The sequence below is a fragment of the Apteryx mantelli genome, chromosome 2, assembly GCF_036417845.1.
Source record: "Apteryx mantelli isolate bAptMan1 chromosome 2, bAptMan1.hap1, whole genome shotgun sequence".
Taxonomy (NCBI): domain Eukaryota; kingdom Metazoa; phylum Chordata; class Aves; order Apterygiformes; family Apterygidae; genus Apteryx; species Apteryx mantelli.
Window position 1 is genome coordinate 131,214,069 of NC_089979.1, and position 23,932 is coordinate 131,238,000.

At 43.2% G+C, this 23,932-nt stretch overlaps 1 protein-coding gene across 3 annotated transcripts in view; it reads right to left on the minus strand.

The window, feature by feature from the left end:
* Nucleotides 1-19,951, minus strand: part of CREB5 (cAMP responsive element binding protein 5) — a 259,891-nt gene extending 239,940 nt beyond the window's left edge. For 2 of the 3 annotated variants that reach the window (XM_067291564.1, XM_067291563.1), the window contains exon 1: nucleotides 19,887-19,951. The gene's annotated coding sequence lies outside the window, so the exon portion shown is untranslated. Of the gene's footprint in view, nucleotides 1-16,693; nucleotides 16,743-19,886 lie in introns of those variants that run through there. The other variant, XM_013941396.2, reaches the window with a different exon arrangement.
* Between the last annotated feature and the right edge of the window lie 3,981 nt (nucleotides 19,952-23,932).

Below are 23,932 nucleotides of genomic sequence, written 5' to 3' on the forward strand. Positions count from 1 at the left end.
AACACAAAGTTTCTTATATGTGTTAATTAAAGGGTCCTGTTCTAAAACAGGAGATACCACTACACAATGTCTGTATTACTGTTATATACAGTAGTACCTCCTGTGTGAAGAAACTATGTAGCGCAACTAAATATTTATCAACAAAAGCACTCAGTACAGTTGCGTAAAGTTCTTCATAAATAGAAATCTGGCCTACAGCAGTACATAGGTCAGAAGCTAACACCCTTCACCAACCGAGCACTTACAGCTCCAGGTGACCACAGTGACAGCTGTGTGCACCCAACACAGTTATCTTCAGTTTTCCCTCGTGTGCCTAGCTTCACTTTGAAGTCTCACATTCAGAGTTGACAAATTTTCATGTATACTAAGTAAATGACATCAGCAAACGTATACACATATATATACACATATATAGTCTGCTAGAATATGTCTGATAGATATTTGCTGTTCAATCGGTACCTAGTAGAAAAAACATGCAGAACTAAACTATTTCACCAAAAATATTAAATTCTCCCTGTCTCAGTAGGAAAATTTTAAAATCATTTTCAGCATGGACCAGCTGTTAACATTGTAACTAGACTCAAATTTATATGTGACATGCTTCAGAACAGCAGTTGTGCAAACTGCTTGCACTGTAGTCGTAGACTGCCTCTGGAAAGCCCACTTCACAAGGAGCCTGAGTTGTAGTTCACAAGAGCTCTTTCCGAGACAGGCTTCCAACACTGAGCTAGTGCACGGTGAATTTAAAAACTACAATTTATTGATGTGAATGAATAACACTACTTTACACCAGTGAAGAATATGACCTCCTCTATCCCACACATTTCTCCCTCCCTCTCCTGCAGAGCTGAATACTCTAAGCAGACTGGAGTAACTGTAGCAGGTAATTAGGAGTTATTATGGTTGCATTAGAGTGAGTAGCTATTCAGTAAATTAGTATGTGATATTAACTAAACCTATTCATTTGAAGAATACAAGAATCAGCCTCAAAGTAGCAATTAACAAATTATTCCTAAACAGGTGTCACTTAAAGAGTGAGGCTATCATTTTTCCATAACTCATCAGTAAAACGCTGACTTCTTACATAGAGTAAACACAATTTAAGCAGATGGTAGGCTCTCAAAAGGCACAAGACCTATACTTAAATAAATCAATGCTGTTGGATATGAAGCCTTACAGTGATAGTCAGCAGAATTTGTGGAGCATCTCCTTAAGATTTAGGAATAATTTACTACTACACTGAGAGAAAAAGCCCAAGATCTAAATCTTACTGAATAAACTACATGCACTCCTGGGAGAAACAGAGCTCTTGCATATCTATACCAAATAATCACTGACACCCACGATGCTCTGTTTTTTTGGTTGGTTGGTTGTTTTTTTTTAAGAGTAGTGTACTATAACAAAAATATTAGAATACGTATTAATGTATACACAGCTTTTAATGTTCCATAGTAGAAACAGCATTCATTTTTCTTTAAATCTTAGTCATGCAAACATTCTATCCTCTGAGTAGCTCCCTTGCTCTTCAGAGAGATTTATATATGTTTCACTTTGTGTCTGTTATTTTTGCATGCTTGCACATATGAAACAAATGACAGATTAAAGATTTACTTTGGATGAAATATTACTGCAAAAAGTATAGTTTAAAGATGGACTGAACATAAAATTTACAAAGGAGAAAAACGCTCAGAGTTCCTGAATTTAACTTAACAGTTCTCTTGACAAGCCATATTTCACTGGTTATTTTTGTAGACAGGTCTTTTTAAAATTTAAATAAATAGATAACATCTATCTTTGAAACAGAGTGATCAACTTTTGTGCATACATGTCTGTATGTGCATGTGCATGTATTTCAGACTCTCGCAGACATTGTGGCTGAGCTATTCCTACAAGCTCTCTGTCCCAGAGAGCAAACAAAGCTGTTTCTTTAATTCAGCTATCAGAGCTCCTGCTTGGGTAAACCAGAGGCTGTGGTGCAGTCCAACCTCTAGTTTCTTCCTGCAACTGAATTTCACTGCCATGCATGCCCACTTCTGAAGTGAAGCATGTGGTGGCAGCAGCCTCTGCTGGCGAGTGCATGCACAGAAACGTCCCAGCTGGACTGCACGAGAAAAGCAAAAGCTTTGCTATCATCACGTAAAGAAAATTCAGCAGAAAATTTTTAGTCAGTCTGTGCGAATGACACTGAAAAGCAGGCTGCGCATCTCTGTGTCTGAAGGAGTTATCCAGCGTTTAGCTAAGTATTGCCAAAAGCATGCTCACAACGGCAAGGCATGATTTTTGCTTCAAAGTGCTATAATTTTCTTCCTTCTAACTATTTAGAAAATAACAGGGGTGGTAAACTGGCTCCATTGAGGAGAAATTCCACTAGATTTCCAAACTTCTTCTAAAGAAACCTGTAAAAGGTAACCAAAACCTATGTTTAATGACATCAAGGGGCACGACAGAAGTGAGGACGCACACGCATAGCCTGCAATCACTTTTAAGCAGCCTGGCTAGGAAAGACAACAAGACCTTGATTTTTACAGGATAGGGTACAACAAATTACAACAACATATACATAGGGTTTTTTTAGTTTTTTTGTTTGTTTGTTTGTTTGTTTTTTTACACACAAACCACATATGGAGAAGAGTTCTCATACAGAAGAGAAGAAGCACTCAAATTGGTTAAAGACAGAATATAGAGCAAGAGCCCATTAGAAGTTGCTGGAAAGTAAACAGAAACCCTAACACCAACACACTCGCTGTTGCCTTAATTTGCTGGTAAAAGAGTTGCTGAGTGAAGATCATTTTCCAATTGACATGATTAGTATAAACAATTTTAGCCTTCATTACCCACCATGTTTCATTTCTCATGAGAGTATTTTTCCAAGGGAGAAATGCAGAAATTACAACTATCTTAGAGCAGAGTCCCAGCACAACTGCAGAAACAGCGGCCATCTGGTTTAATACCAAACCAATTTCCTGCAAGATTTTTTTAATCTGCCCAGCATAGGAGAATTATCTAACCTAAACCATTTATTCTGTAAAAATCACAATCGCTACACAAACAGGTAAAAAGACTTAAAAAATAAAAGCATTTCATCATCTTGAAAGTTAATTTGTTATAATATGCAAAAACTTCAAGTATAAGCAATAGTATTATATTGTAAATAACAGCATAACAAACAGTGTTTACAGCCAGAAAAGAACTTCTTTTGAAGGCAAAACACCTCCACTGCGTTGCAGATGCATTTGAACCAATACTTTCCCTTTGCTTTGACGTTTAAGCTGATGTTGCTTTGGAGCATTGTGTTTGCTATGAGAGAACCTACCTCTATAAGGGCAAATGAACTTTATCCTGGAGATGTGGGAGGGGCTGGGAACATCACCGACTGTGAAATACCACATTTCCGCACTTTCACCCCTCTTCCAATTCACCTGGGGCTTTTTTCTCCTAAGTTTTTCAGTAGCCTTAAGAGACAGAAGGAGACTGGCAAGAGCCAGCAGGAGCAGGGTGCTGGGAGCACCAAGCACTGCTTTCTTCTCTCCTTCTGCCATGGTCAACCAGAAAGGAAAATCCCACGTCCAGCTCAGTGGAAATGAATATTTATTCACATCCCACAACTCCTACCACTGCTGAATACCTCAGGAAATCTGCAAATATCCCCTCTGCTCTCCTCTTAGAAACACTTTGTAGCACACCATGTTTAGACAGAGTTTTGATGACCCCAAACTGGGGGAAATTCCCTGACCAGGGCCATTTCTTGTGCTCCCGTAAGGCAGCACACGCCAGGACCCCAGGCAGATCACCCACCGGGAAAGTCTTCTACTGTCGCTGGAGCTACAACAGCCCTTCCCAGTAGGATTTGGCTAACAGACACTCCAGAGAACAAAAAAAATTAAAAAAAAAATTAAAGGGGGGGAGGAGAAGGGAGAAGGCGCGAGAAGGCTGCTCAGGCTCCTTTACAGGAAAAGGCAGGGCAGGGAGGTGCCCGTCTTGCTCGGCAGCAGGTACCCGGGAAGGGCGGCACAGCACATTCCTCCCCGGCCCGCGCAGGCCCCGTCACGAGCCGGCAAACGCGTGGGATGAGCTAAAACAGCCCAAACGCTTGGGGAAGAGCCTCCGCTCGCAGCACGTCCCCAGTCTCGGCTGCGGCAGATGCCAACAGAGCACACATTCAGGCACCGCTTGAAAACGCCGCATCCGCAGTGGCTAGCAAGCTCCTGGCTAGGCCAAACAGACCTCCCGTCTCCTAGCTGGGGGCAAAACTGGTAAGGAAAATAAAGAGGTTGGAGAGAAAGCCCTGTAACTGCCTTTTTTTTATAATCTCGATGTAGTTATGTGGGGAGGGGAGGTAGTAAACGGTGATTTTCCTCAACTGCCAACAGATCTGTAGGTGTAGCTTCATCTGCACAGAGCTGACCCTCGCACAGGTAACTTAGAGCAAATCTAAAATACATTTAAGTTAAAGTGCATTTTCCCAACCAGGATATGCCCGTACAAAATTTAACAAGCAAGGGAATTCATCCTCTTCTCGGTCACTACACCCACAAGGATTGACTGTGGCTTTTTTTTTTTTTTTTTTAACTCCTCTAAATTTCTTTGACCTTTACCTACTGGTCCGAGTACTCACTCTCTCTGTATTTACAGCTGCACAACCTCTGGCTCTTAGCAAGGGGGCTGGCAGTTCAGAGGCGAGTCTCTTCAGCCAGCAGATTGTGGGCTGGCTGCAAAGCTGGGTGCCACCTAGCTCAGGGAACAGACAAGTGGGAGTTTGTTTTTAAGTGACAGTTTGCCCATCCGGCAGTTTTCTGCCTTGTCTGAGGCAAACTGTAAAATCTGTGCAAACCCTCCTCGCAGCATTGATGCAACACGAATGTGACAGACCGTGTTTTGAACACGGCTAACGTTTGAGAATCTAGCCTCACAAGAGCGAGAGAAAGACAACACGAGCCCTTTTTCTTTTTGCTGTGAGACATTCCCGCACATATGTCTGTATGCTCTGTATCTTCTTGCTGCAATTGCACCTGGAATTCCCCTTTAGATCAATGCAAGGTGGCTGGGTTTGGGGGAAAAATTAAACAAGCAAACAAAAGAAGCACATATACAAGTTTCTCTGATAGAATGTAAACCATAGATTATTAATCAACATATTATAGCAAAAACAGGATAAAGAGAGGAAAGTAACTCCTTATTTTGGTAGCACCTTACTTTTAACTAGCACAAATCCTAATATTAGGCTCATTGTACTGAATTTGTAGTAGAGTTAGGTTTACTCTAAAGGTCACCAGTTCCTAGCAGGGATGGATTCAGCCTGATAAGTCTGAACTCATCATTTTTTCAGAGCCTCCCATGACAGTTGGAGGCTTTGGGAGAGTAACAGATTCCACCTTGCTGTCAGCCAGCCCGACCCGGCTCGCCCCCAGCCCCTCCCTCCGAAGCCCCCACTGCAGAGCCTTCATCTTGCTTGCTCCAAAAATGGACAGGAAAACTGGCTCCCAGCTCTTTCCCCTCTCTATCAGCTGGAGTTAGCTGATCCCTCTGCTGCTCTGCCATGTTGTTGCATCCAGTCACCTTCTAACCTTCTAGTCTCGTTCTCCAGCATTCAGTCCCAAAGCAACATTCTGCAAACACTTACTCATCTGAGCAAGGACGGAACCCTTACTCTGCCCACAGGATACAGCTTTTAATGTTAACACTTAAGCTGAAGGCCAATTCCCTTGGTAAATTACTAAATGTCCAGCTACAAAGTGTTTGAACAGAAGTGGATGATGCAATCAACCCTCCTCCGCCCCCTCCCCCCGAAAAAACAGCAAAAAACAAAAAAAGGACTTGTCTGCACACTGAAAAATAAATACTGAGTTGGGCAAAAAGGAATACGCCAAGACACTCCTACATGTAAATTCTTACTGAATGAATTTCAGGAGGTTGCTGACATGGGAAACAAACAGACCATGAGGAACCATAACTCACCAAGGAAGCTTCTCTCTCACCTTGCATAAAGCTGTTTCGCATAGACAGTACACATTTTCACCTGTGTGTGATCATACTGAATAAAGACTTGCCCCTTCTCATTTTCTTGTTTGAAGCAAAAATAAACAATCTGTTTCACATTTGCACCTTACACTTCCTAGGTACCTTCAGATACTCTCAGAAAACTCATGCCCAATTTCTGCAAACGGCTCAGACCCAGCTGCCCATGCCATACACGTATGTCAGTCACGTGGCTCTCTGTTCCCATTAGGTAAATCGAATTTAAATTCTGTCCTAAGATGGAGCACTTTAGTCACTGGCTGCATGTGATCAATAGTTAGACTCTGGATAGAAAGTGAAAGTTATGTTAGCAATATCAATTTAGCCTAGTTTTCAGTGTTTGGGGATGAAAGGAAAAACCCTTACGATTTATTGTTATGCTTCAGCCATTTTTTTTCCTTTATACTATCACTGCTCACATTTGCAAGGTTTACCAGCAGTTTTTGTAGGTTCTATATGCACAAAAAACATGAAAGGGAAAGCTATGGTAAATAACTGATAGAACCACATTAACAAATCATCTCTCTTCACTGATAAAACCCCAGACTGAGATATTTCAAAGCTCCCTAGAAAGATTTTTCATTCATTTTTACAGAAGATATGCAGATAAATCCCCAAGGCATTTTTTTTTAATCTCATTTTGGATATCTCTGGCCTCTACCCAAACTCTCCTGTACAGTTTCTCAGCTTTTTTATTAATTTGGGAGAAAATACGTTTGTCTCTAATTTCTAAAATCACCTATGCCAACCAAGAGGATCTTGTAGTTACTTCTTTCACAAAGTGAACCTTTGCAATCTATGTTTTTTCCAATCACAAAGGGATAGGTTTTGCATTTTTAGTTTGGCTGAAGAAAGAGGCAACACCAGCTCTAACCTAGAAGATTGTGAATTCTGGCCAGAGTGGTAACCAAATTGCCATTTCAGTTCTTGCAGCAGCAAAAGTCATAACTTTGGTTATGAAGCTCAATTAAATGGATCACACAGCACCTAATAGTCTTAAGTCCTGCTCCACTTGAAGCTGATGGCAAAAATCTCACTGATTCCAGCAGGTATATCAGCAGTCAAGGACCTTGAAAGAGGAACAACCTGGAGCTTGGTAGTGCACGTACTAACCACTTTCCCAAGGACATATATTACCTGCATATGACCATACCCAGTCATAAGTGTATTTTCTCTGTGCTTTAGAGAGGGCTTCTGAACCGGTTTGTGCTGCCACAAGAGATGGACAAGCCACCAAGAGCTTCTACAGCAGTCCCCTAATAATGCCTGCCTTTTACAGGGGCTGGCCTCTTTCACCTTGTTAAAAACAGTAAGTAGTAAGCAATAGATCTTGTCAAAGGTTACTCTGTAGAATAACCTCTGGAGATATTAGATAGAGGTGTCCAGAGAAATACCACAAAAAGGTGCTGACAAGGAAACCAAGGGGATTATGATTAGGAAGTGTGAATAAGCTAAGGTTTCAAACATACTCAGATTTTGGTTAGAAATGCTAAAGTATAGGAAGGAAATGTTCTACATACCATCAAGCCACTAAAAACACACTTTAAAAGACAAGTTAAAGAATCATCATATGGTGATTAAATACTTGACTTGGTTTAATAAAAGCTGCAAGAAATGCAGTTCCACACTTAAATAGAATAAGGATTTCTTCTACCCACAAGTACACCCAGTATGTATCATGATTGAAATTGAGAAACTAATTTCCTCAAAGATAAACAATAATTCTGCACCTATAAACTGTTAACTGTTCCTCCAGCTCTCTTTTAATCCATTTTTTAATATTCAAATGAATCTTAACTTTTTATGAGAACTTCCACCAGATAATTCCCAATAGTAGGTTTCCATTTAAGACATCCATGTCCTCTAAATGAGAAACTAAAAAAAAAAAAAAAAAAAAATCCCTAAAACCTAAGCCATGACTGAGAATGACTATTCCTCCATTTACTCCAGGTTCTGAATTTAACAATTATGCAATAATTAAGTTAAAAATTCCAAGATATTTCTGAAACCATTCTAAGAGGACAGCCTCTGCTAGTTTTACTCTCAGTGAAGTTAGCCCGTACAAAGACTTGGTTCCTTTTAGCTCATTTTTTATGACTTCATCAGTTGAAAAATAATTTTCCATTCCCCTCCGTGGAAGGCAGTCATGTTCTTTGACCCAGTCCTCTCCAATCAGATCAAATCTCAGGAGATATTCTGGAGATTTAGCACTTTTGCAATTAAAGGCCTCTACCCCAGCCTTTTGAGGTTCTCAACCAACACAGCTTTCTGGGAGCTTTCCCCTGATCTTATATGCACAATGTTATAATGTGCATACACGTACACACGTGCAGAGCACACAAACAAGAATGTTAAAGAAACCCAAGGCCCCTAAACAGAAAGAGTAGACAGATAAATGATGATAGATAAATAGAAAAAAAAATGTAGAGTCAACCTGAAAGGCTTTATTCAGCACAAAACAAAGATTCATTTCTGAATGATTTAGTGCCTCGTGTATTCCTTAACATAAGCGAGTTTTCAAAGGAGAAGTTTAAGTATCTCATTTTGAAAAAATGTTGAAATCAAGTCTTTTGACTTTTTCACATATTTTCCTCCCCTTTTTTTGGCTGAAGCTAGTCACAGAACTTGATCTGCAACTGTGAACAGTTTCAGGTCTTGCATATTGTGTTTTCCAGTGAATTTCTGGTGAAGTTCTCTCTCCAGTGAGTTTCTTTTTTCCCGTCCCAAGAAGTCACCAGCCTGGCTGCATATGCCAAACCAGCTCCCTCCAAAGCTGCAGCTCGTGCTCCAGCCACACAAGGCTGGCCTTGCCCAGAGCAACTGGTCCTCGATTTAAGTCAGGAATGGATGGGGCTGCAAAGAAACTGCCCAGCCCCAACTGTCTTCGCCACACCACAGCAAGGAAATCCCCTTTGTGCTAAATATGTGGTGTGACAAGAGCAAAGAGCTTCTGTCAGGACCTCGCCGTTGTAGAGACCATCTCACGCGCCGTTCTCAGGAGCACAGATTGCTCTAAGCAGAATTGATCTTTAGATGAATAAATAACCAGCGGTAGCTGTTGGCACCAAAAGGATCACACTGTTTAGCATTCATTTTTAAGATAGTTACACCCAGTGCCCCTGTGATATGAGGAAAATACTACCTACAGAATTACAAAAGACTAAGAAAGCACCAATATTTGCATTGCCATTTAACTCTTTCCCAAGTAGCCTTTTACAAAGAGCTGTTAGTTCCATAGTACTAAGCACTTGCTTTTGCCTTTTCCCCCCTCAGCAATAAACTACACAGTTTATTGCTGTGTATTATTTACTGTGCACACAAGTCTCTGCACAGACAAGTATGCCTGATCACAGCCTTGGTTTTCCTCTTAAAATTTTGCAATGACAGAGCATAACTAATCAATATTTTACAAAATACCTTCTCTATCTGATGTCTGCCCACTTCAGATGCTGCAAGGCACTAAAGTCTCTGTAAATGTAGACATGGGCATTTTGCTGTCATAGGCTGGTATCTTCTGAGCACTGGAGCAAAACAGCTCAGCAGCACTCCGAACACTACATTTGCCCCTGTTTAAAGGAGGGGGGTTCCCTGAAGGGAGCGATGCAGCAAGGACCTCATCATCTGCAGCTTGCCAAGCTGATACCTCCCCGCAAGGCATCCTGAGTCCATTTAAGCTATCTGAAACCAGCATGGAAAATTCAAGTTAAAAAAAAAAGTTCATCTATTTCTGTGACTAGATTGATAAGACAGTCATCATCATATCTCTTGTTCTTCTCATTATAAATTAATTTAGCATTAATTACAATGCTCAATATGCTTTTCCTCAGCTTACTCAGCCCTTAAAAAGCTTTCACTCTGCTGAAAAACATTTGGCTGACAGCGCACTGACTAAAAACTCTGAAATGAGAACTGGAAGAGTGACAGCTGAGCAGAAATAGGCTGTCCTTATATTTCGGAATACCAGCTTTTTGGCATGAAAAACTGTATAGAATCAGATGGTTGGAGAGAGGAAATAGAAGACATAGCACCCTAATTGCTATAGAGGGAGCAATATTTTCAAAGTGTTTCCTTGTGCATCCTGCAAACTCCACTCAATTTAGATAATCCAGTAAAAGGCTCAAGTGTATGGCCACAGTTATAGCAGTAAAATCAAATATCTGGAATCCCTGAATTTTAGGGTACTATAAGTTGATTGACTCATCTGGGATTCATTGACTTCAATTGTTTATATTAAAAAGAAACCACTATATTTTTCCACTGAGCAAGGAGAAAAAAAAGGGGGGGGAGGGTGCACACACCAATTTGACAGCTTATTTTTCATAGCACCTATTTGACTACATGTAGCTCAATTCATTAATCCCAAAGCTTTTTAAATTAACACTTGGGAATATAAAATCATTCTTGATAACATTTATATGTGACTTTCAGTGGAATAAAATAGGTAGCTGTATCCTTCTTTCATGTAATATAACAGAAGCCACAAATGTTGTTCTCCAAAGTAGAATTTTTGTAACTTTAAGATATGTGCCAAATATCTGCTCTTATTGTCACTCTTCTTGTTGAAGGACTCCTTGAAGGCTAGAGAATTAGAGCACATACTTTTTTAGCTCTCTATTGAAGAGATGGAGGGTATCTCGATCTTTAACAAAGAGAGCTTTTCTCCCAAGAACTTGCTAGGAGTTTGAATTAATGAGGAATTAAGTTTCATCTCAGCAGTTTTACTAAACTGTGGAGAAAAAGGACACAATGCCACTAGTCCCCGAGTGCCCTCAACACCCATTGACTTCAATGGGGATTGAGAAAGGTCCTCATTTTAGTTGACACAGCACCTTGCAGAATTAGATCCAGTCTCCTTCCCCTCCTCCTAAGACTGTATTTTTCCCACTAGCTGGTCTGATTTTTATTTTGCTTTGACTAGAAATGAAATTAATGTGAATGTTTTGCTGCTGACAATGTCTCTGTCAAATTATATAGTGACTTCTCCTGCTAAAACTTGTTTGTTTTCACACCATCATCAGTGATGATCTCAGCACAGCAGCGCTCCGAGAATAATGGTTTACTCAATTGCAAAGCCAGCAGAAGGAACATAAAACAATGTGTGCTTATATAGGGCCTATATAAATAGTGCTTTTTAAAAATGTTTGGCAAAGAAATAATAGTTGTGGTTTTGTTTCATTTTTTTTAATAAATTAACCTCTAGATCGTTAAGAGTCCAGAGAACCTTTCCACACCAGAGTCATTTATAAGGCCTAAAACTTTTTATTACATCCTCCTACAAAAGATTATATGCCGGAGTTGCCTGTTGTGTGACATTAATAAACACCCGTGGGCCATACGCTTGCTCCATACAGTTTCAGTGAAGTCAATGGAGCCATACCGATTTCAAAAGTCACACAGCTGACCTCACGTATCCTGGGTCAAATTACAAAAATTGAAAGCAAGTGTACCTGATTAGGGCATGGAGGTTTTTTGAGCACTGGACACTATATCCCTCTTCAGATGCTTTTCCTTATTCAAAATTCCCTTTTGATTCCTCCTTAACAAACTGGAATATCTCGGGGGGTGATAAGCTTTTTCAGAAATCCTGAAAGGCTTTGCTCTCATTTGCAGGTCAGCCTGGGAACAGCGCAGGATGCTTGAGCGGTTTGGGCCTTGCCTTCCAGTGTCGCAGACAAATACTCTGAGCTATTAAAATTACAAGGCTTCACTGTCTTCTCACTTCTTTCCCCTCCAATCTCTTTTCTTTAAGAAAAACAAAGGGGGTGGGGAACATAACCCCCCACCCCAAATAAAATCAAATTGAAGTCCAAGATATTACTCCCAATTCATAACACTATAGGAAAGAGTAAAAATGCACATCAGTGCTGGGAGCAGAACCAGATTCTCCCACGTTTAACTGAAAACCTTGGTGGGGTTTTCGTCTACATTGTGCAAGCCTGAGGCCAGAGTGGTGACTGTCACAGCCAAAGAGACACAGACAGATAGATGATGGAGAGTGCAGACTGCGCACCCGCACATAAAGCTCGTGAGAGGAAGCAGAGTGCACGGAAGGAATATTAATTGAGCACAAAATAAGTATTCTCAATATCCCCCTGCCCCCTTAAAAGTAGGCACAAGATAAGGAGAGCTACAAACATGTTCATCGTGGGGAAACAGCCGTCCTTAACGTGACGTGTCAGGCTATTACTTTAATAATGGGATTTGCACAGCACACAACTGATAGGCTACATTCAGAATAGACCCTGTGAATCTAATTTTCTTCTCAATGAGTGTTACACCAGTCTGCAACTCCACAGATTTCAATAGAGTTGCTCCAGATTTATACCAGGGTGAGTGGAGAATTAGGCTCTACTGTGGTATTTTTTAAATCCACAATAACATAATTCTCCTTACCCAGCCATAAAACCCATGGCTGTTTTGATCTTTTCTGTTTTCATAGAAGGTTATTTAGCTTCCTATGAAATATTCTAAAGCTTCACATCAAAACAGTTAAATTACTGCTTTCTCTCACTTTTTGTGATGAATGAACAATTGCTTGAATTTAACCTATTATTTCAGTGGTAACACTTTATTTTTGAGTCCATACTCTGCTTCCTTAGTGCTGAAGAATGAAAGGGAGATACCAAAATTTTAGAAACTAGTTTAGTTTTTAAATAATTCATTTTTCCCCCTGCTATCTTTTTAACTACCTTTCCATTGCACAGCCATAAAACCACTATACACTGACCTTATTTAATCATGAGTATAAGATAATCTTCAAGTGCTACACAGACACATTTAAGAATATGGAAGTGAAGAAAGAGGGAAAACATTCCTTACCTTGTTTTTAAACTACAGAATCTCTCTTTTTCCCCTCATTTTGTATACTGTCTGGAGAGCAAGGGAAGCCTTTACAGATGTTGATCTTGATCTCTCCAACCTTAACAAAATTTGTGCAAATCCCCCCCCCCCAACTATCACCAGCAAAGGGTCTTTTTTTAAAAAAGTCACAAATAAGAGGAACAGTCAACGTGATGGTTGGAATCCTCACAAATCCTTAACAAAGATTTCTTCTTCCTAAAACGTTCTCTCAGTAATGAAAGTAAATAGCAGGTATTAAAAGATATTCCTGAACAAACCATCTGCTTATCTTTTCCTTCTTCCACTGCTCCACTCTTAATTTCTTCAGCTTATAATTTACTGTCGTTCCAAGAACAGAAGTTTCCTAAAAGTGAGGTATCCTCATGCCTTAATTTCTAATACACACTTTGTTTTATGACAAGCACAATTCCAGGCCTTTTAGCCGTCATGCTCTCAGGCCACCTTTTGAATCCCTGCTGGGCTCCTAAAAACTGTTTAGCGACAAACCTATTCACTGACCTGAACCAAACCAGAAGCAGGTTCAAATTACTGCTCAGGATTGGTTTGAGGTGACTGGATTATTTATGGAGGCACACCTAGCAGGTAACTATTTTTATTAAATATAATTTTTTTTAAGTTAAATAAGAGGTATATTTGGACAGGGAATAACAGCAAGCTAGTTAACATATCACTGAGCTACTGGCCATGGGTTTGCAGCATCAGTGCACAACAGAGTGAGCTAATAACATGATCATTTATCCCTTGGAGTGCTTCGCTGCTTACTTAGACAGAATACTACTTTATGGGTAACTAACCATACAAACTCAGCATTCCACAACTGAATGATTTAAAACACAGTAAAAGAAAAAAAAAACATGAAATGCAATATGACAACGTCTCAATTTAATGTTTACTGTACTGTAGCTGCTCCCTACAACGCATCCTGAACCTCATCTCAAATTGCGTTTGTTGTGCTACAGAGCCCCCTGTGTTGAGCATTACATATTAACTACCATTACTTAAGTTTGGCCAGGCAGGGACGGAAGAACAAAGACTTAGATGTTAAACCTGGGAACCACTGACCTGGGTTAATATCCCACATTATCCAAATGAATTTCTGAGTACTTGCAAACAGCTCAGAAAAAAAAAGTGGCTACGAACAACGCTGCATTGCATGCAGTGAAAGAGTAACTGAAGGCCTAAGTCCACTGGGGTAAATAGGCCACTTCTTCAGCATAAGAAAAAGGTGACCCTAATTAAACACATTTCTCTGATTACTCTTGCATAAATTTAGGCAGTGTGTTCAAGGACAGCCAGTTTAAGCTTAGTACACCCTTGGACAGAAAACTGGGACCAAGTACCTCAGTTGCATTGGATGTTCACTGACTGCACCCAAGGACAAAAGGCCCTTAGGAAGGTAAGAAACTGAGGTGAGGGCACCTGAAGAAAGCTGTTTTAGAAAATACTGCAAAGGACAAGAAGATGATAGAAACAGAAACTATTTGTTGATGATATCCAAGGTGGAAAGCTGAAGACAAAAGCAAACAATGCCCAGACCGCCAGACCCTGAGTTACAGAGGTCTAGGGTACCCTAGTAAGAGAAGTAAAAAAACCATTCAGAGCCAAAGAAATGCAGAATCAGCTCCTAATTCTGACAAAAGTAATAGAGGATTTGCAGTATTTTCCCCCAGTTAAATTCAAATTTCACTCCTCCCGGCCTCTTCTAATGAGATTTTTCTCATCTGCTGACTGGAGTCCTCTGGCCAAGCCAGTCTGCACCATCGCACCTACAAATTACCTTACGTGGAACGGTGCCACGACAGCGACTCTGCTTGTCTCAAAGGATGAGATTGTAAGGACAAGACACCTAGACGAACACTGGTGAGCGTAACGCTTTGAGGCATTCATTCTGAAGCTGGGTGCAGTGCTGACTTCTTGAGCAAGTTCTCAAAAAAGAAGACGGAAACAAGAACCAAAAGCAAAACATCTTTTAAGCTAAGGAAATTGTTGTAAGCTTTCAATGTTTTACTTTGAAAATCCTACAGCCCTTAGCAAAATCCTTAGAAAAATCTCTTCTTGTTTATAAAATAGCATTTGATACCACCACCTAGAAACCTACCAAATACTGCAACCAACTCTCTTTAAACTCTCTAAAGCCAAATAACAGCTGCATTTCCCATGAATGAACCTCTGATGACTAATAAAAAAATGCTGACTGTCAGTATTTTTAATTAGAGAGTAAAATAGCTCCTTAATGAAAAATAGTAGATATTATATTATATTATTTGAAAGTTTCAGGGTTGCCCCCAACCTGAACCACGATATGAGCAAATGATCAGTGTACAAAACAGCAGAACAGCTCCTTGGATGTAATAGCACACAACAGCTTTTCTGCTTCAACAAGTCTTTTACCACATCACTGAAATAATTATTTTACATATGTTATGTATGCTCGTTATGTACACTTGAGCCAACTTAAATCATTTCTTTGATTATATGTATAACAAAAGTTATTTCCATAGCAACATTTTGTTTTTACATATGTCAAGTTTACAAAAGCTAATTTCTATACTTATTCCTGTAATATAGCTAATATTCAAATACAGCATAAAATATTGAGATCACTGTTTTGTCTGTGTTAAAGAATACTACACCTTAAAAACTGTAAATTAACATAGCAATATAAGTTCTAGTAAGACGAAAAGGTGTTTCAAAGTTTTTATTCCAAATGGTACTTGCTTTAATTTTGTGATCAACTTTATTTTAATCATTTTTCAAGGCAAAAAAATGCAAAAGCCTTAAAAACACAGAAGGATTCAAAGAGTTCTAGAGCATTATAATTTGCAGAGCAGAATTTACCTAAAAATCTGATTTTTCAGGGGTTAAAAAGCATGCAGCATAGTGTCGGGGGGAGGCGAGAGGGGAAGAGGACAAAGCAACAGAAATTGTGTTGAGATATTGTGGAGTGGCAACAACCTACCAAGCTGTCTGATCAGCCTCGACATTACTGCTTATGACTGACAAAAATCTCCAAACTCTTTAAATATTTCCTCTAGGAGTAATATGTATTCACTGCAATGAGAGTTTATACACAAAAGATTGACCCAGATGCACTACCTTAATTATATATGTCTACCTATTAATTCAATCAGTATGAGATAACTGAAAACAAAACAAAACCAAAAACCCTGAACCTATGAGGCAGAACTGAAAGACCTGTTGCTCTATACATGGATCTGTGTTTCAAGCAACTGTCTACTGAGTATAGTTTTCCTGTAAAAAATTGACAAGAAAAAACAGTATTTGCAGGCCTTACTTGAGGAAAAATTATCATTTTGCTCCAGGAATAAATGATATGGCCCTTACTCATGAAAAAATGCTTTAAGTAGAAACAGTTTTGTTCTCCCTTTATTTCAAAATCTTGTCCAAAAATAATTATCATATATAAGAGTTTATAGGAAAGATGTGCACTGGAATTAAAATAAGGCTTTAAAATGGCCAATAAATAAAGAAAGATGTAAGTCCTCAAAGCAACGGGTTTATAGTAAATCCAGAAAGTTAACTAGTGACAGAAAGCAGAGACAGGGAATGACTAAGGTTAGGGGAAAAGTCTTTGAGTAAATAAATGGCATTTCTTAGAAGCAGACAACAACCTTACAATAGCTCTTCTAATATTTAAGATACTCATGCCTTGATGAGGGTCACAGAGATGGGTTTTTAAAAGGGGCTACCAGGAGACAAGTTAATAACCAAGTCTCAGATCATTCTGCAAAACTTACTGCTCTCAGAGAGGATTCTGCCTGCACAAAGGTAAAAGGTTGAAGTACTTAAAAGTTACCTTCTCAAGGCAATGTGAGATTTCCTCTGTCTTATCATCTCCAGAACGAACGCTTGCTCTCACAGAAACGGCCTCTTACAGAAGACTCCTCTGAAGTGCACAGGATAAATGTAAGCAACTTTGGCGTATTTTAGATTCTCAAAGTGAGCAAGTCAACTTCAAACTAAAAAAACACATATTGCTCTTTATCCATGAAAGTTATCTGATACATGGTAAAATAAGCAAAATGACATATATAACTTCGCTTCTATCTTTTCTTTTGATCTATATACATGATTTGCTTCCCTTTATGTTCCCTAGATTAAATTTGCAGAGGTAGAGTTCAATAAATTGAAGTTATACTATACATGGATTTCTGGGGGGAGCGTTCTGATTGTTTTAAATGTGTAAAGTTTTAGAAATATTGCAATTTTAAACTTCTGGAAGACTGCCATCCAATATTCAAGTGTAGCAGACAGAGCTAATTGCCTTTTTTTATATGATATTACAAAACTTCTTGATTTCAAACATTAGTGTGATTCCTCCTAACAGTTTCCTCTTAAAAATATAACAATAGGTGACTTCAGCAGTTTCTTTTTCATGCCATAACTTCATTATTTCTATTTCCTGTTTCACTCAAATGTTTCACATACACCTTTAAAGTTTTGAAACTTTGATGATCTCAACATATGCAAACAAACATAAATCCCAGTTAGGCTAACAGAACAGCAGAAACATCCCAAGGTCTATGGGCAGCAGTAGATACCAGTTCTTCACAATCCACGTGTGATAAAGAATAATGAGAAATCCCTGGTTAGTTATCATAAAAATAGACACCTTACCATTATCTGTAGAGTACAGTCAGGTCCAAGCTGTTTTGTTCAACCACCACACCAACTGTTCTTTCTTTTAAGTGACTTTAAAAGAAAAGAAAAAAAAACTCCCTTTCCCAGTGATAGCTGGGAGAAAAACTACCGAGAGCTTTTAGGCTTTAGTAATTAAGGCCATAAGAATTGTATTTTATTAAATCAGCATAAAACAGCTCAATCAAGAGTTAGGTCCCAGGCTGTACTATTTGCCCCTCTCTCGTCCTCTCCTTCTTGCTCTCACCGTCTCTTTGAGAAAATGAGACCAATTTTTCCAGTAGCCTTTAACTCGCTAGATTAACTGACATGGAAAATGTGACTAAAAACTTGTAGAACTGTCTAGCCTCCAACCCAGCACAGAACCAACGCTGTGTTAAGTGCTGAAGGACACCGAGCAAGCTGCTACTTGCTAAGTTCATAACCCAGAACTATATAGTCACAAATAACAGGACTGCGCCATCTAGTCAGCTGCCAGCAGGCTTTGCTCTGCCTGGCAGAAGTGGGTACCTTAGGATGCAGGGCTTGAGCGCTTGTGAATGCTCAGTTTCTTCAAGATTCAATTGTTTTTTTAAATAAAATATCACTACTGAGATAATCCACATCTAGTGGATATGGGAAAATTCAGGTTATAATAGCACAGAGAACTTCTACATCTAACTTTGATTTACAAGATAAAAGCAACTTTTAAATTAAAGAGCTTTTCTGCTAATAGAGCTTATTATTCCGGAGACAGGAATGATTTTCCTAGAAAGTTGTCCCTGTGTGCCTGCCCATTATCTTTGCTTTCCCCCTTCCACTAATGAGCATTTATCTAAAGAGCCTGTTAATCCTCTGATGTGTGCTTCTGGTCAGAGGTAACAGTTTGAATAAAACCACTAATCACTTATCACTAATCACTGATCATTAATCACACTTTTCCCTAGTGCTTTGCGACCTGTACAGCTCCCTTAGGATTAAGGAGTCACAAATAAGGATTTTAGCTTTTTTTTTTTTTTTTTTCTGCTTTTTGCTACCGGCAGCCTCATTCACCACATGAAAGTTACAAAATGCCAAGTAGGGACTTTCAACACTGTACACTTTTCTACTGAAAATAAACCATTCTCTTACAGCAGCGTGCCTCCTTCAGCAAAATCCCCACACGTTACGTTACGTTTTTGCATTCGGCTTTCACCCTCCAACCCCTTAATATTCTCTCAGTCTGTTTTCTGGCATGACAGTTTCTTACAAGAAACTTTTGCTCCACCAGTGTTACTTGACGCACTGCTTGCTATCCAAAGGGTCGGGCAGGGAGAGCCTGGTGCAAGTCAGCGGGCGAGAACTGCAGGGTCTCAAGGTTTCCTTGCCCAAGCAAGATGCTTCTCAGTAATTACTATCCCTCCGTCCACGCTTTAATTTCGGCTAGCTGTTTCTCACGGATAAAATATGGAAGTCCCCTAATCTTGCTGAGGGGCTTCTAATACCCTTCCGGATTTTGCACGGCACATCGGGGCACTCGTTCGGCTTTGCTCCTACGCCAGCGCTGCAGGGCTCCTCGGCTCCCGACGGCACCGCTCGCGCTAAGCCCTGGGGATGCAGGATCACTCACCACGCTTGGCCATAAATAAGAGAGGAGGCGGTTTAGCCAGTATGCCCCTTACGCTCCAGAAGCGCCTAGCGTCCCGCAAACTTCGCTGGGGAGAGAGAGACCCCCGTGAGGAGCCGGGCGGGCAGCGCGCTCGGCCGCCGCCGCCCCCGACGCCGCCGCCGCCGCCCCCGGCCCCGCGGCCGCTCGCCGGCCCGCAGCATGACGTCACGGCCCGGACCGGCCCGGTTCCCAGCGATGTGTCAGAGGGGGCAGGCGGCCGCGCACCGCACCGCACCGCGCCGCTCCGCCGCGACCCCCGCCCGCCCCGCCGCCGCCGCTGCCGCCGCCGGGGCTGCGGCGCGGCGAAACTTGGCCAGAAGTTGGCGGCGAGCGGGGCCGGGGCCGGCGGCGGCGGCGCGGCGCAGGGGGGCTGTCACCGCGGAGCCGCCGGCGCCTCGCAGCCCGGCAGCGCCGCGCGGAGCGGCTGCCCCGACGCCGACTCCGCCGCGGCCGCGGCCGCGGCCACCGCGCGGGGGGCGCGCACGCCCCCTCGCCCCGCGCCGCGCCCCCGTCGGGCGCCCCGTCCTGCAGCCGCACCAAGTCGCGGCAGCGGCCGCGCGCGGCGCGTCCCGCCTGCGAGGCGGATGCTGCCGGCGGCGGGAGCAGCCCCCCGCCGCCGGGAGCCTTCCCGCGCCCCGCGCCGTGCCGCGCCGGGGGAGCGCGGGCTGCGCGCGGGGCGGCGCGCACCGCCGCGCGGGGCAGCCCCGAATTTTTAGGAACTTACCGCACAAGTGCCGAAGGGACGGGACCAGCAGCCCGGCTGGAGGAACCACGTTGGACTGAGGGAAGGTTACAATACGATCTATTTAGAGAAGCATTACATCACCCTCCGTGACGTCACGTGGGATTCCTGAACTTCTAAATCATTGCGGTCCGTGCCGGGGCGGGGGGGCGGCGGGGGGGGCCGCGCCGAGGGCGCGGGGCGGGGGCGTGGCCTATCCGGCCCCGCCCCCGCCGGCCCGGGGCGAGGGGCGGGGCGGGGGCCGGGGCGGGGTGTGAGTCAGCCTGGAAACAATGTCCCGCCCCCGGCGGCGGGGAGAGCCGCCGGGGGCGGGGCGGAGGGGGCGGGGCGGGGAGGGGCCGCGGCAGCCAGGGCCGGCGGGGTCCCGCCACCGCGCGGCTGGGGGCGGCACCGGCAGCGGCGGGCCGGCTCCCGCCTCCCCTCGGCCCGTGCGGCCCCGCGGCGGGACGGGCTGCGCCGGGGACCCGGGACCCGCGCCGGGCATCGGGGACTGGCACCGCGGACGAGGGTTCTGAGAATGGAGATCGGGGACTGGCCATTGGGGATCTGCGGATCGGGGACTGGGGATCTGGGACCAAGGAGTGGGGATCTGGGACTGGGGGTCTGTGACCAGGCACTGGGAGTCTGGGAATCTGGGACTGGGGAACTGGGATTGGGGATCTGGGACCAGTGACTGGAGCTCTGGGACTGGGCACTGGGGATCTGGAACGGGGGATCTGGGACAGGGGGTCTGGGACCAGGCACTGGGAGTCTGGGACTGGGGAACTGGGATTGGGGATTTGGGACCAGTGACTGGAGCTCTGGGACTGGGCACTGGGGATCTGGGACTGGGGATCTGAGATCAAGGAGTGGGGATTTGGGACTGGGGATCTGGGACCAGGCACTGGGCGTCTGGGACTGGGGACTGGGGACTGGGGACCTGGAACTGTGGATCTGGGACTGGGGAACTGGGATTAGGGATCTGGGACCACGGAGAACTGCGGATTTGGGACCAGTGACTGGAGCTCTGGGACTGGCCACTGGGGATCTGGGACCAGTGACTGGGGGTCTAGGCCTGGGGACTGGGGCTCTGGGACCAGTGACTGGGGCTCTGGGACTGGGCACTGGGGATGTGGGCACCTGGACCTGGGGCTTGGGGATGTGGGGCCTGGGCCCGGGGCGCTGGGGCCTGCGCCTGGGGCTCAGGGAGGCGGGGGTGGGACACGGCCCGGGGCTGCGGCCGTGCCTTGGGCACTGGTGGGGCGACAGGGCTGGGGCGCAGCTTCGGGCCATGGGGAGGTGGCCGCCCCTCGCCCGGCACCCGCCCAGCCTGCCGAGGCCTACCGTCAGCGGAGCCTCTGCTCCTGCGGCCCGGCTCCTCAAGGAACGGGCGCCGCGGTGTACCCGGGGCGCCGCTGCTGCACAGTAATGGAGAGGCTTACCCGGTACCATGAGGCATTTCACTGGTTTCCAAATGCTTAACGTTATGCATGTGACTGACAGTATGCATATCTTGGTAATCGTCTGGGGCCACGATCAGTGACAAGTTTATTATTCCACCCTAGAAATAGTTCACCGCCTTCCTCTTCTGCGTTTTATCGTATTAAAAGTACTTCATAACTCTCAGCCTCATAGTCCTCTCCAGCACCTCTGGTCTGGAGGCTCCTCTAGCAGCTGGCTATATACACTGCAGTTATCTAGGAGATACTCTCATCAATGATGCACATGGTGATTTAACTGTATTTAACTGCTGATTCATGCCAGCAGGTATGAGTTAATTCTGATGCAGTGTTTTAACACCTAAGCCGGGGATGAGTCGAGAGGAAACCTCTGTGTTTCTGTGCCGGGACTCAAGTCTGCAAATGTTTTGCTCGGTTTGTTTCTCTCTTACTCAATTAACAGAGGAGAGAGCAACATAAGATTGCCCAGATCAGGAACTGCTTTACAAATGGCAATAATACAGCACATTACTCCTAATAATACTGTTCTTTTGCAAGCTTATGTGAGACTGTTTAACAGTTGTCCTCAGCTTTTAACAATTCACTGGCACTTCATGCAGGATTTAAACAGACAGAAGTGGATCCTATCACCAATGATAGATTTTGAACTCATTTAACTACTTAGGATAAGGCTCAGTGTTTCCGTGGCTGTAAGCCTTCATTTTGTCAGGTATTATCCTTGGAAACCACATACCAAGGTTTGTGAAGTGCCTTACCTCTAAACATGTTGAAATTATAAACTACAGAGATGGCTAAATAAATACTTGCAGTTACTTCTGCAACAGCGGAAGTGTTTTAGCATACAGAAACACTGCGGTGTTATTTAAAGCCGTGACAAAAAAATTAAAGTGCGGGAAGCAGCTCTGTGTCTCTCATTCAGATTTCATTGCACAGTTTATGTACTCACACTTTTTTACAGACAGGCAGCCGTGACTATGTCTGAAGCTACGGATGTTCCCACAGTAGGCAGAGCAGCTCTTTCTCCAGGATCCTCCATGAGACCAGAATGAAATTAGTAATGAATGAAAATTCAGATGCCCTTCAAAGATTATAGGGCCCAGATATCTGCGCAGTAAGAATTGTTAGAGAATATCGGACTGAAGCTGTCTGGAATTAATCATTTAGCATAACTTGCTTAGCATTAGTAGCTAAATTTGCTGAAGCCTTAGGCCTCAGGCTGTGAACTTTTACTTAGATAAGTAAAAGGGGGCCCCAGAGCCGGTTCAAGCTGGAGGGATAAAGAAGTTACATGGACAGCAGGAGTAGCAAACCTTGAAGGTAAGAAAAGAAGCAGCCTGCCTAGAGACAATGAAGGGGCCCAAGGAAGAAGGGGAAGAACCCAGACCTAACCATTACTGTTGGTCCAAACTATCGCTTAAGGGGTGGGGAATTTAGATTGTAAGGCTATAATTGCCCAGGGATTTCTTTGTTCGGGGTCCCTCTTTGGAGGCACCCAGCTCGAGCTGTAATTACCACATGTGTATCATTAAATTTTATTTCTCTCCAATCTGACTTCGAACTTCTGCCTCAGCGGGAATGTAGGGTCGGACCCTGTTATGGTGGCCGGCAAGCCTAACTTTCCATAACAAGAATCACAGCAAAATTGGTAGAGGTAAAAGCAAACCAAATGCTAATGGAAGTATTAGCCATCATTTTATGTTATCTATAGGGTAACTGGTGTTATTTATAACTGGTGGTGCTTTTTTATTAATGATATTCTAGATGCTAGGTGACTTGCACACAGATTATAGTGAGTAAATAATAGGACCCTCTTGGGGTGTGCACTGTGCTTTAATTTACTAATTTTGTATTTAAAGCTTCTGACTTCAGTATTCTGCGTGTCTTTTGCCTTGTCCAGAGCATTGTGCAAAAAGACATTTTAAAAGCAAGAGCACCACATAGATCAATAACTGTACGTACCACATACCTATTTGGACAGATCTCTACCACTTAAACAGATGGGTAACTTGCAGCAATAGTTTGTGTGTGTCTGCCAGTGGAAGGGTGGTGACAAATGCTTTCATAGGTGGTTATGTAGGCTTTTGCTGACGGCAGAGCAGAGAGATTCTTGATTCCTGCAATGAGTCTCAAGCCCTGAGGTAAGACTCTTGATTTCTGAAATGAGCTGAGGGGGATGAGTGCAGAATAAAGCCCCAGTTCCTCTTGTAAATCTGCTGCAATATTTGTCACATATCCTTGCTTTTCCCTATTCCGAACTTCTTCACTTGTCACCATCAGCTCCTGTTGCTCTCCTCCCTCTCCCAGTTCTTTCCTTGCCTTCTTCTGCTTTCCTGTTGCCTGTTACCAATCTTCTCTCCATCCTAAGCCATCTGCTTTCTTACTGCCTGCTGATCTCTGACCAGGACTGTGAAATAGCTTGGTTTTGTTTTGTTCTACGTTCGCTTTCGTGCCTGGTGGCCAAGCAGCTAGTCCTAGAAGAGAGGTAAAACTCTGTCGATCCCATCAGCCTTAGGAAGGAGCATACTGAGTAGAGAAAAAAACATTCAGAAAACATTAATTGCTGAGATCTTTCTTGCTGCAAACTGAGAG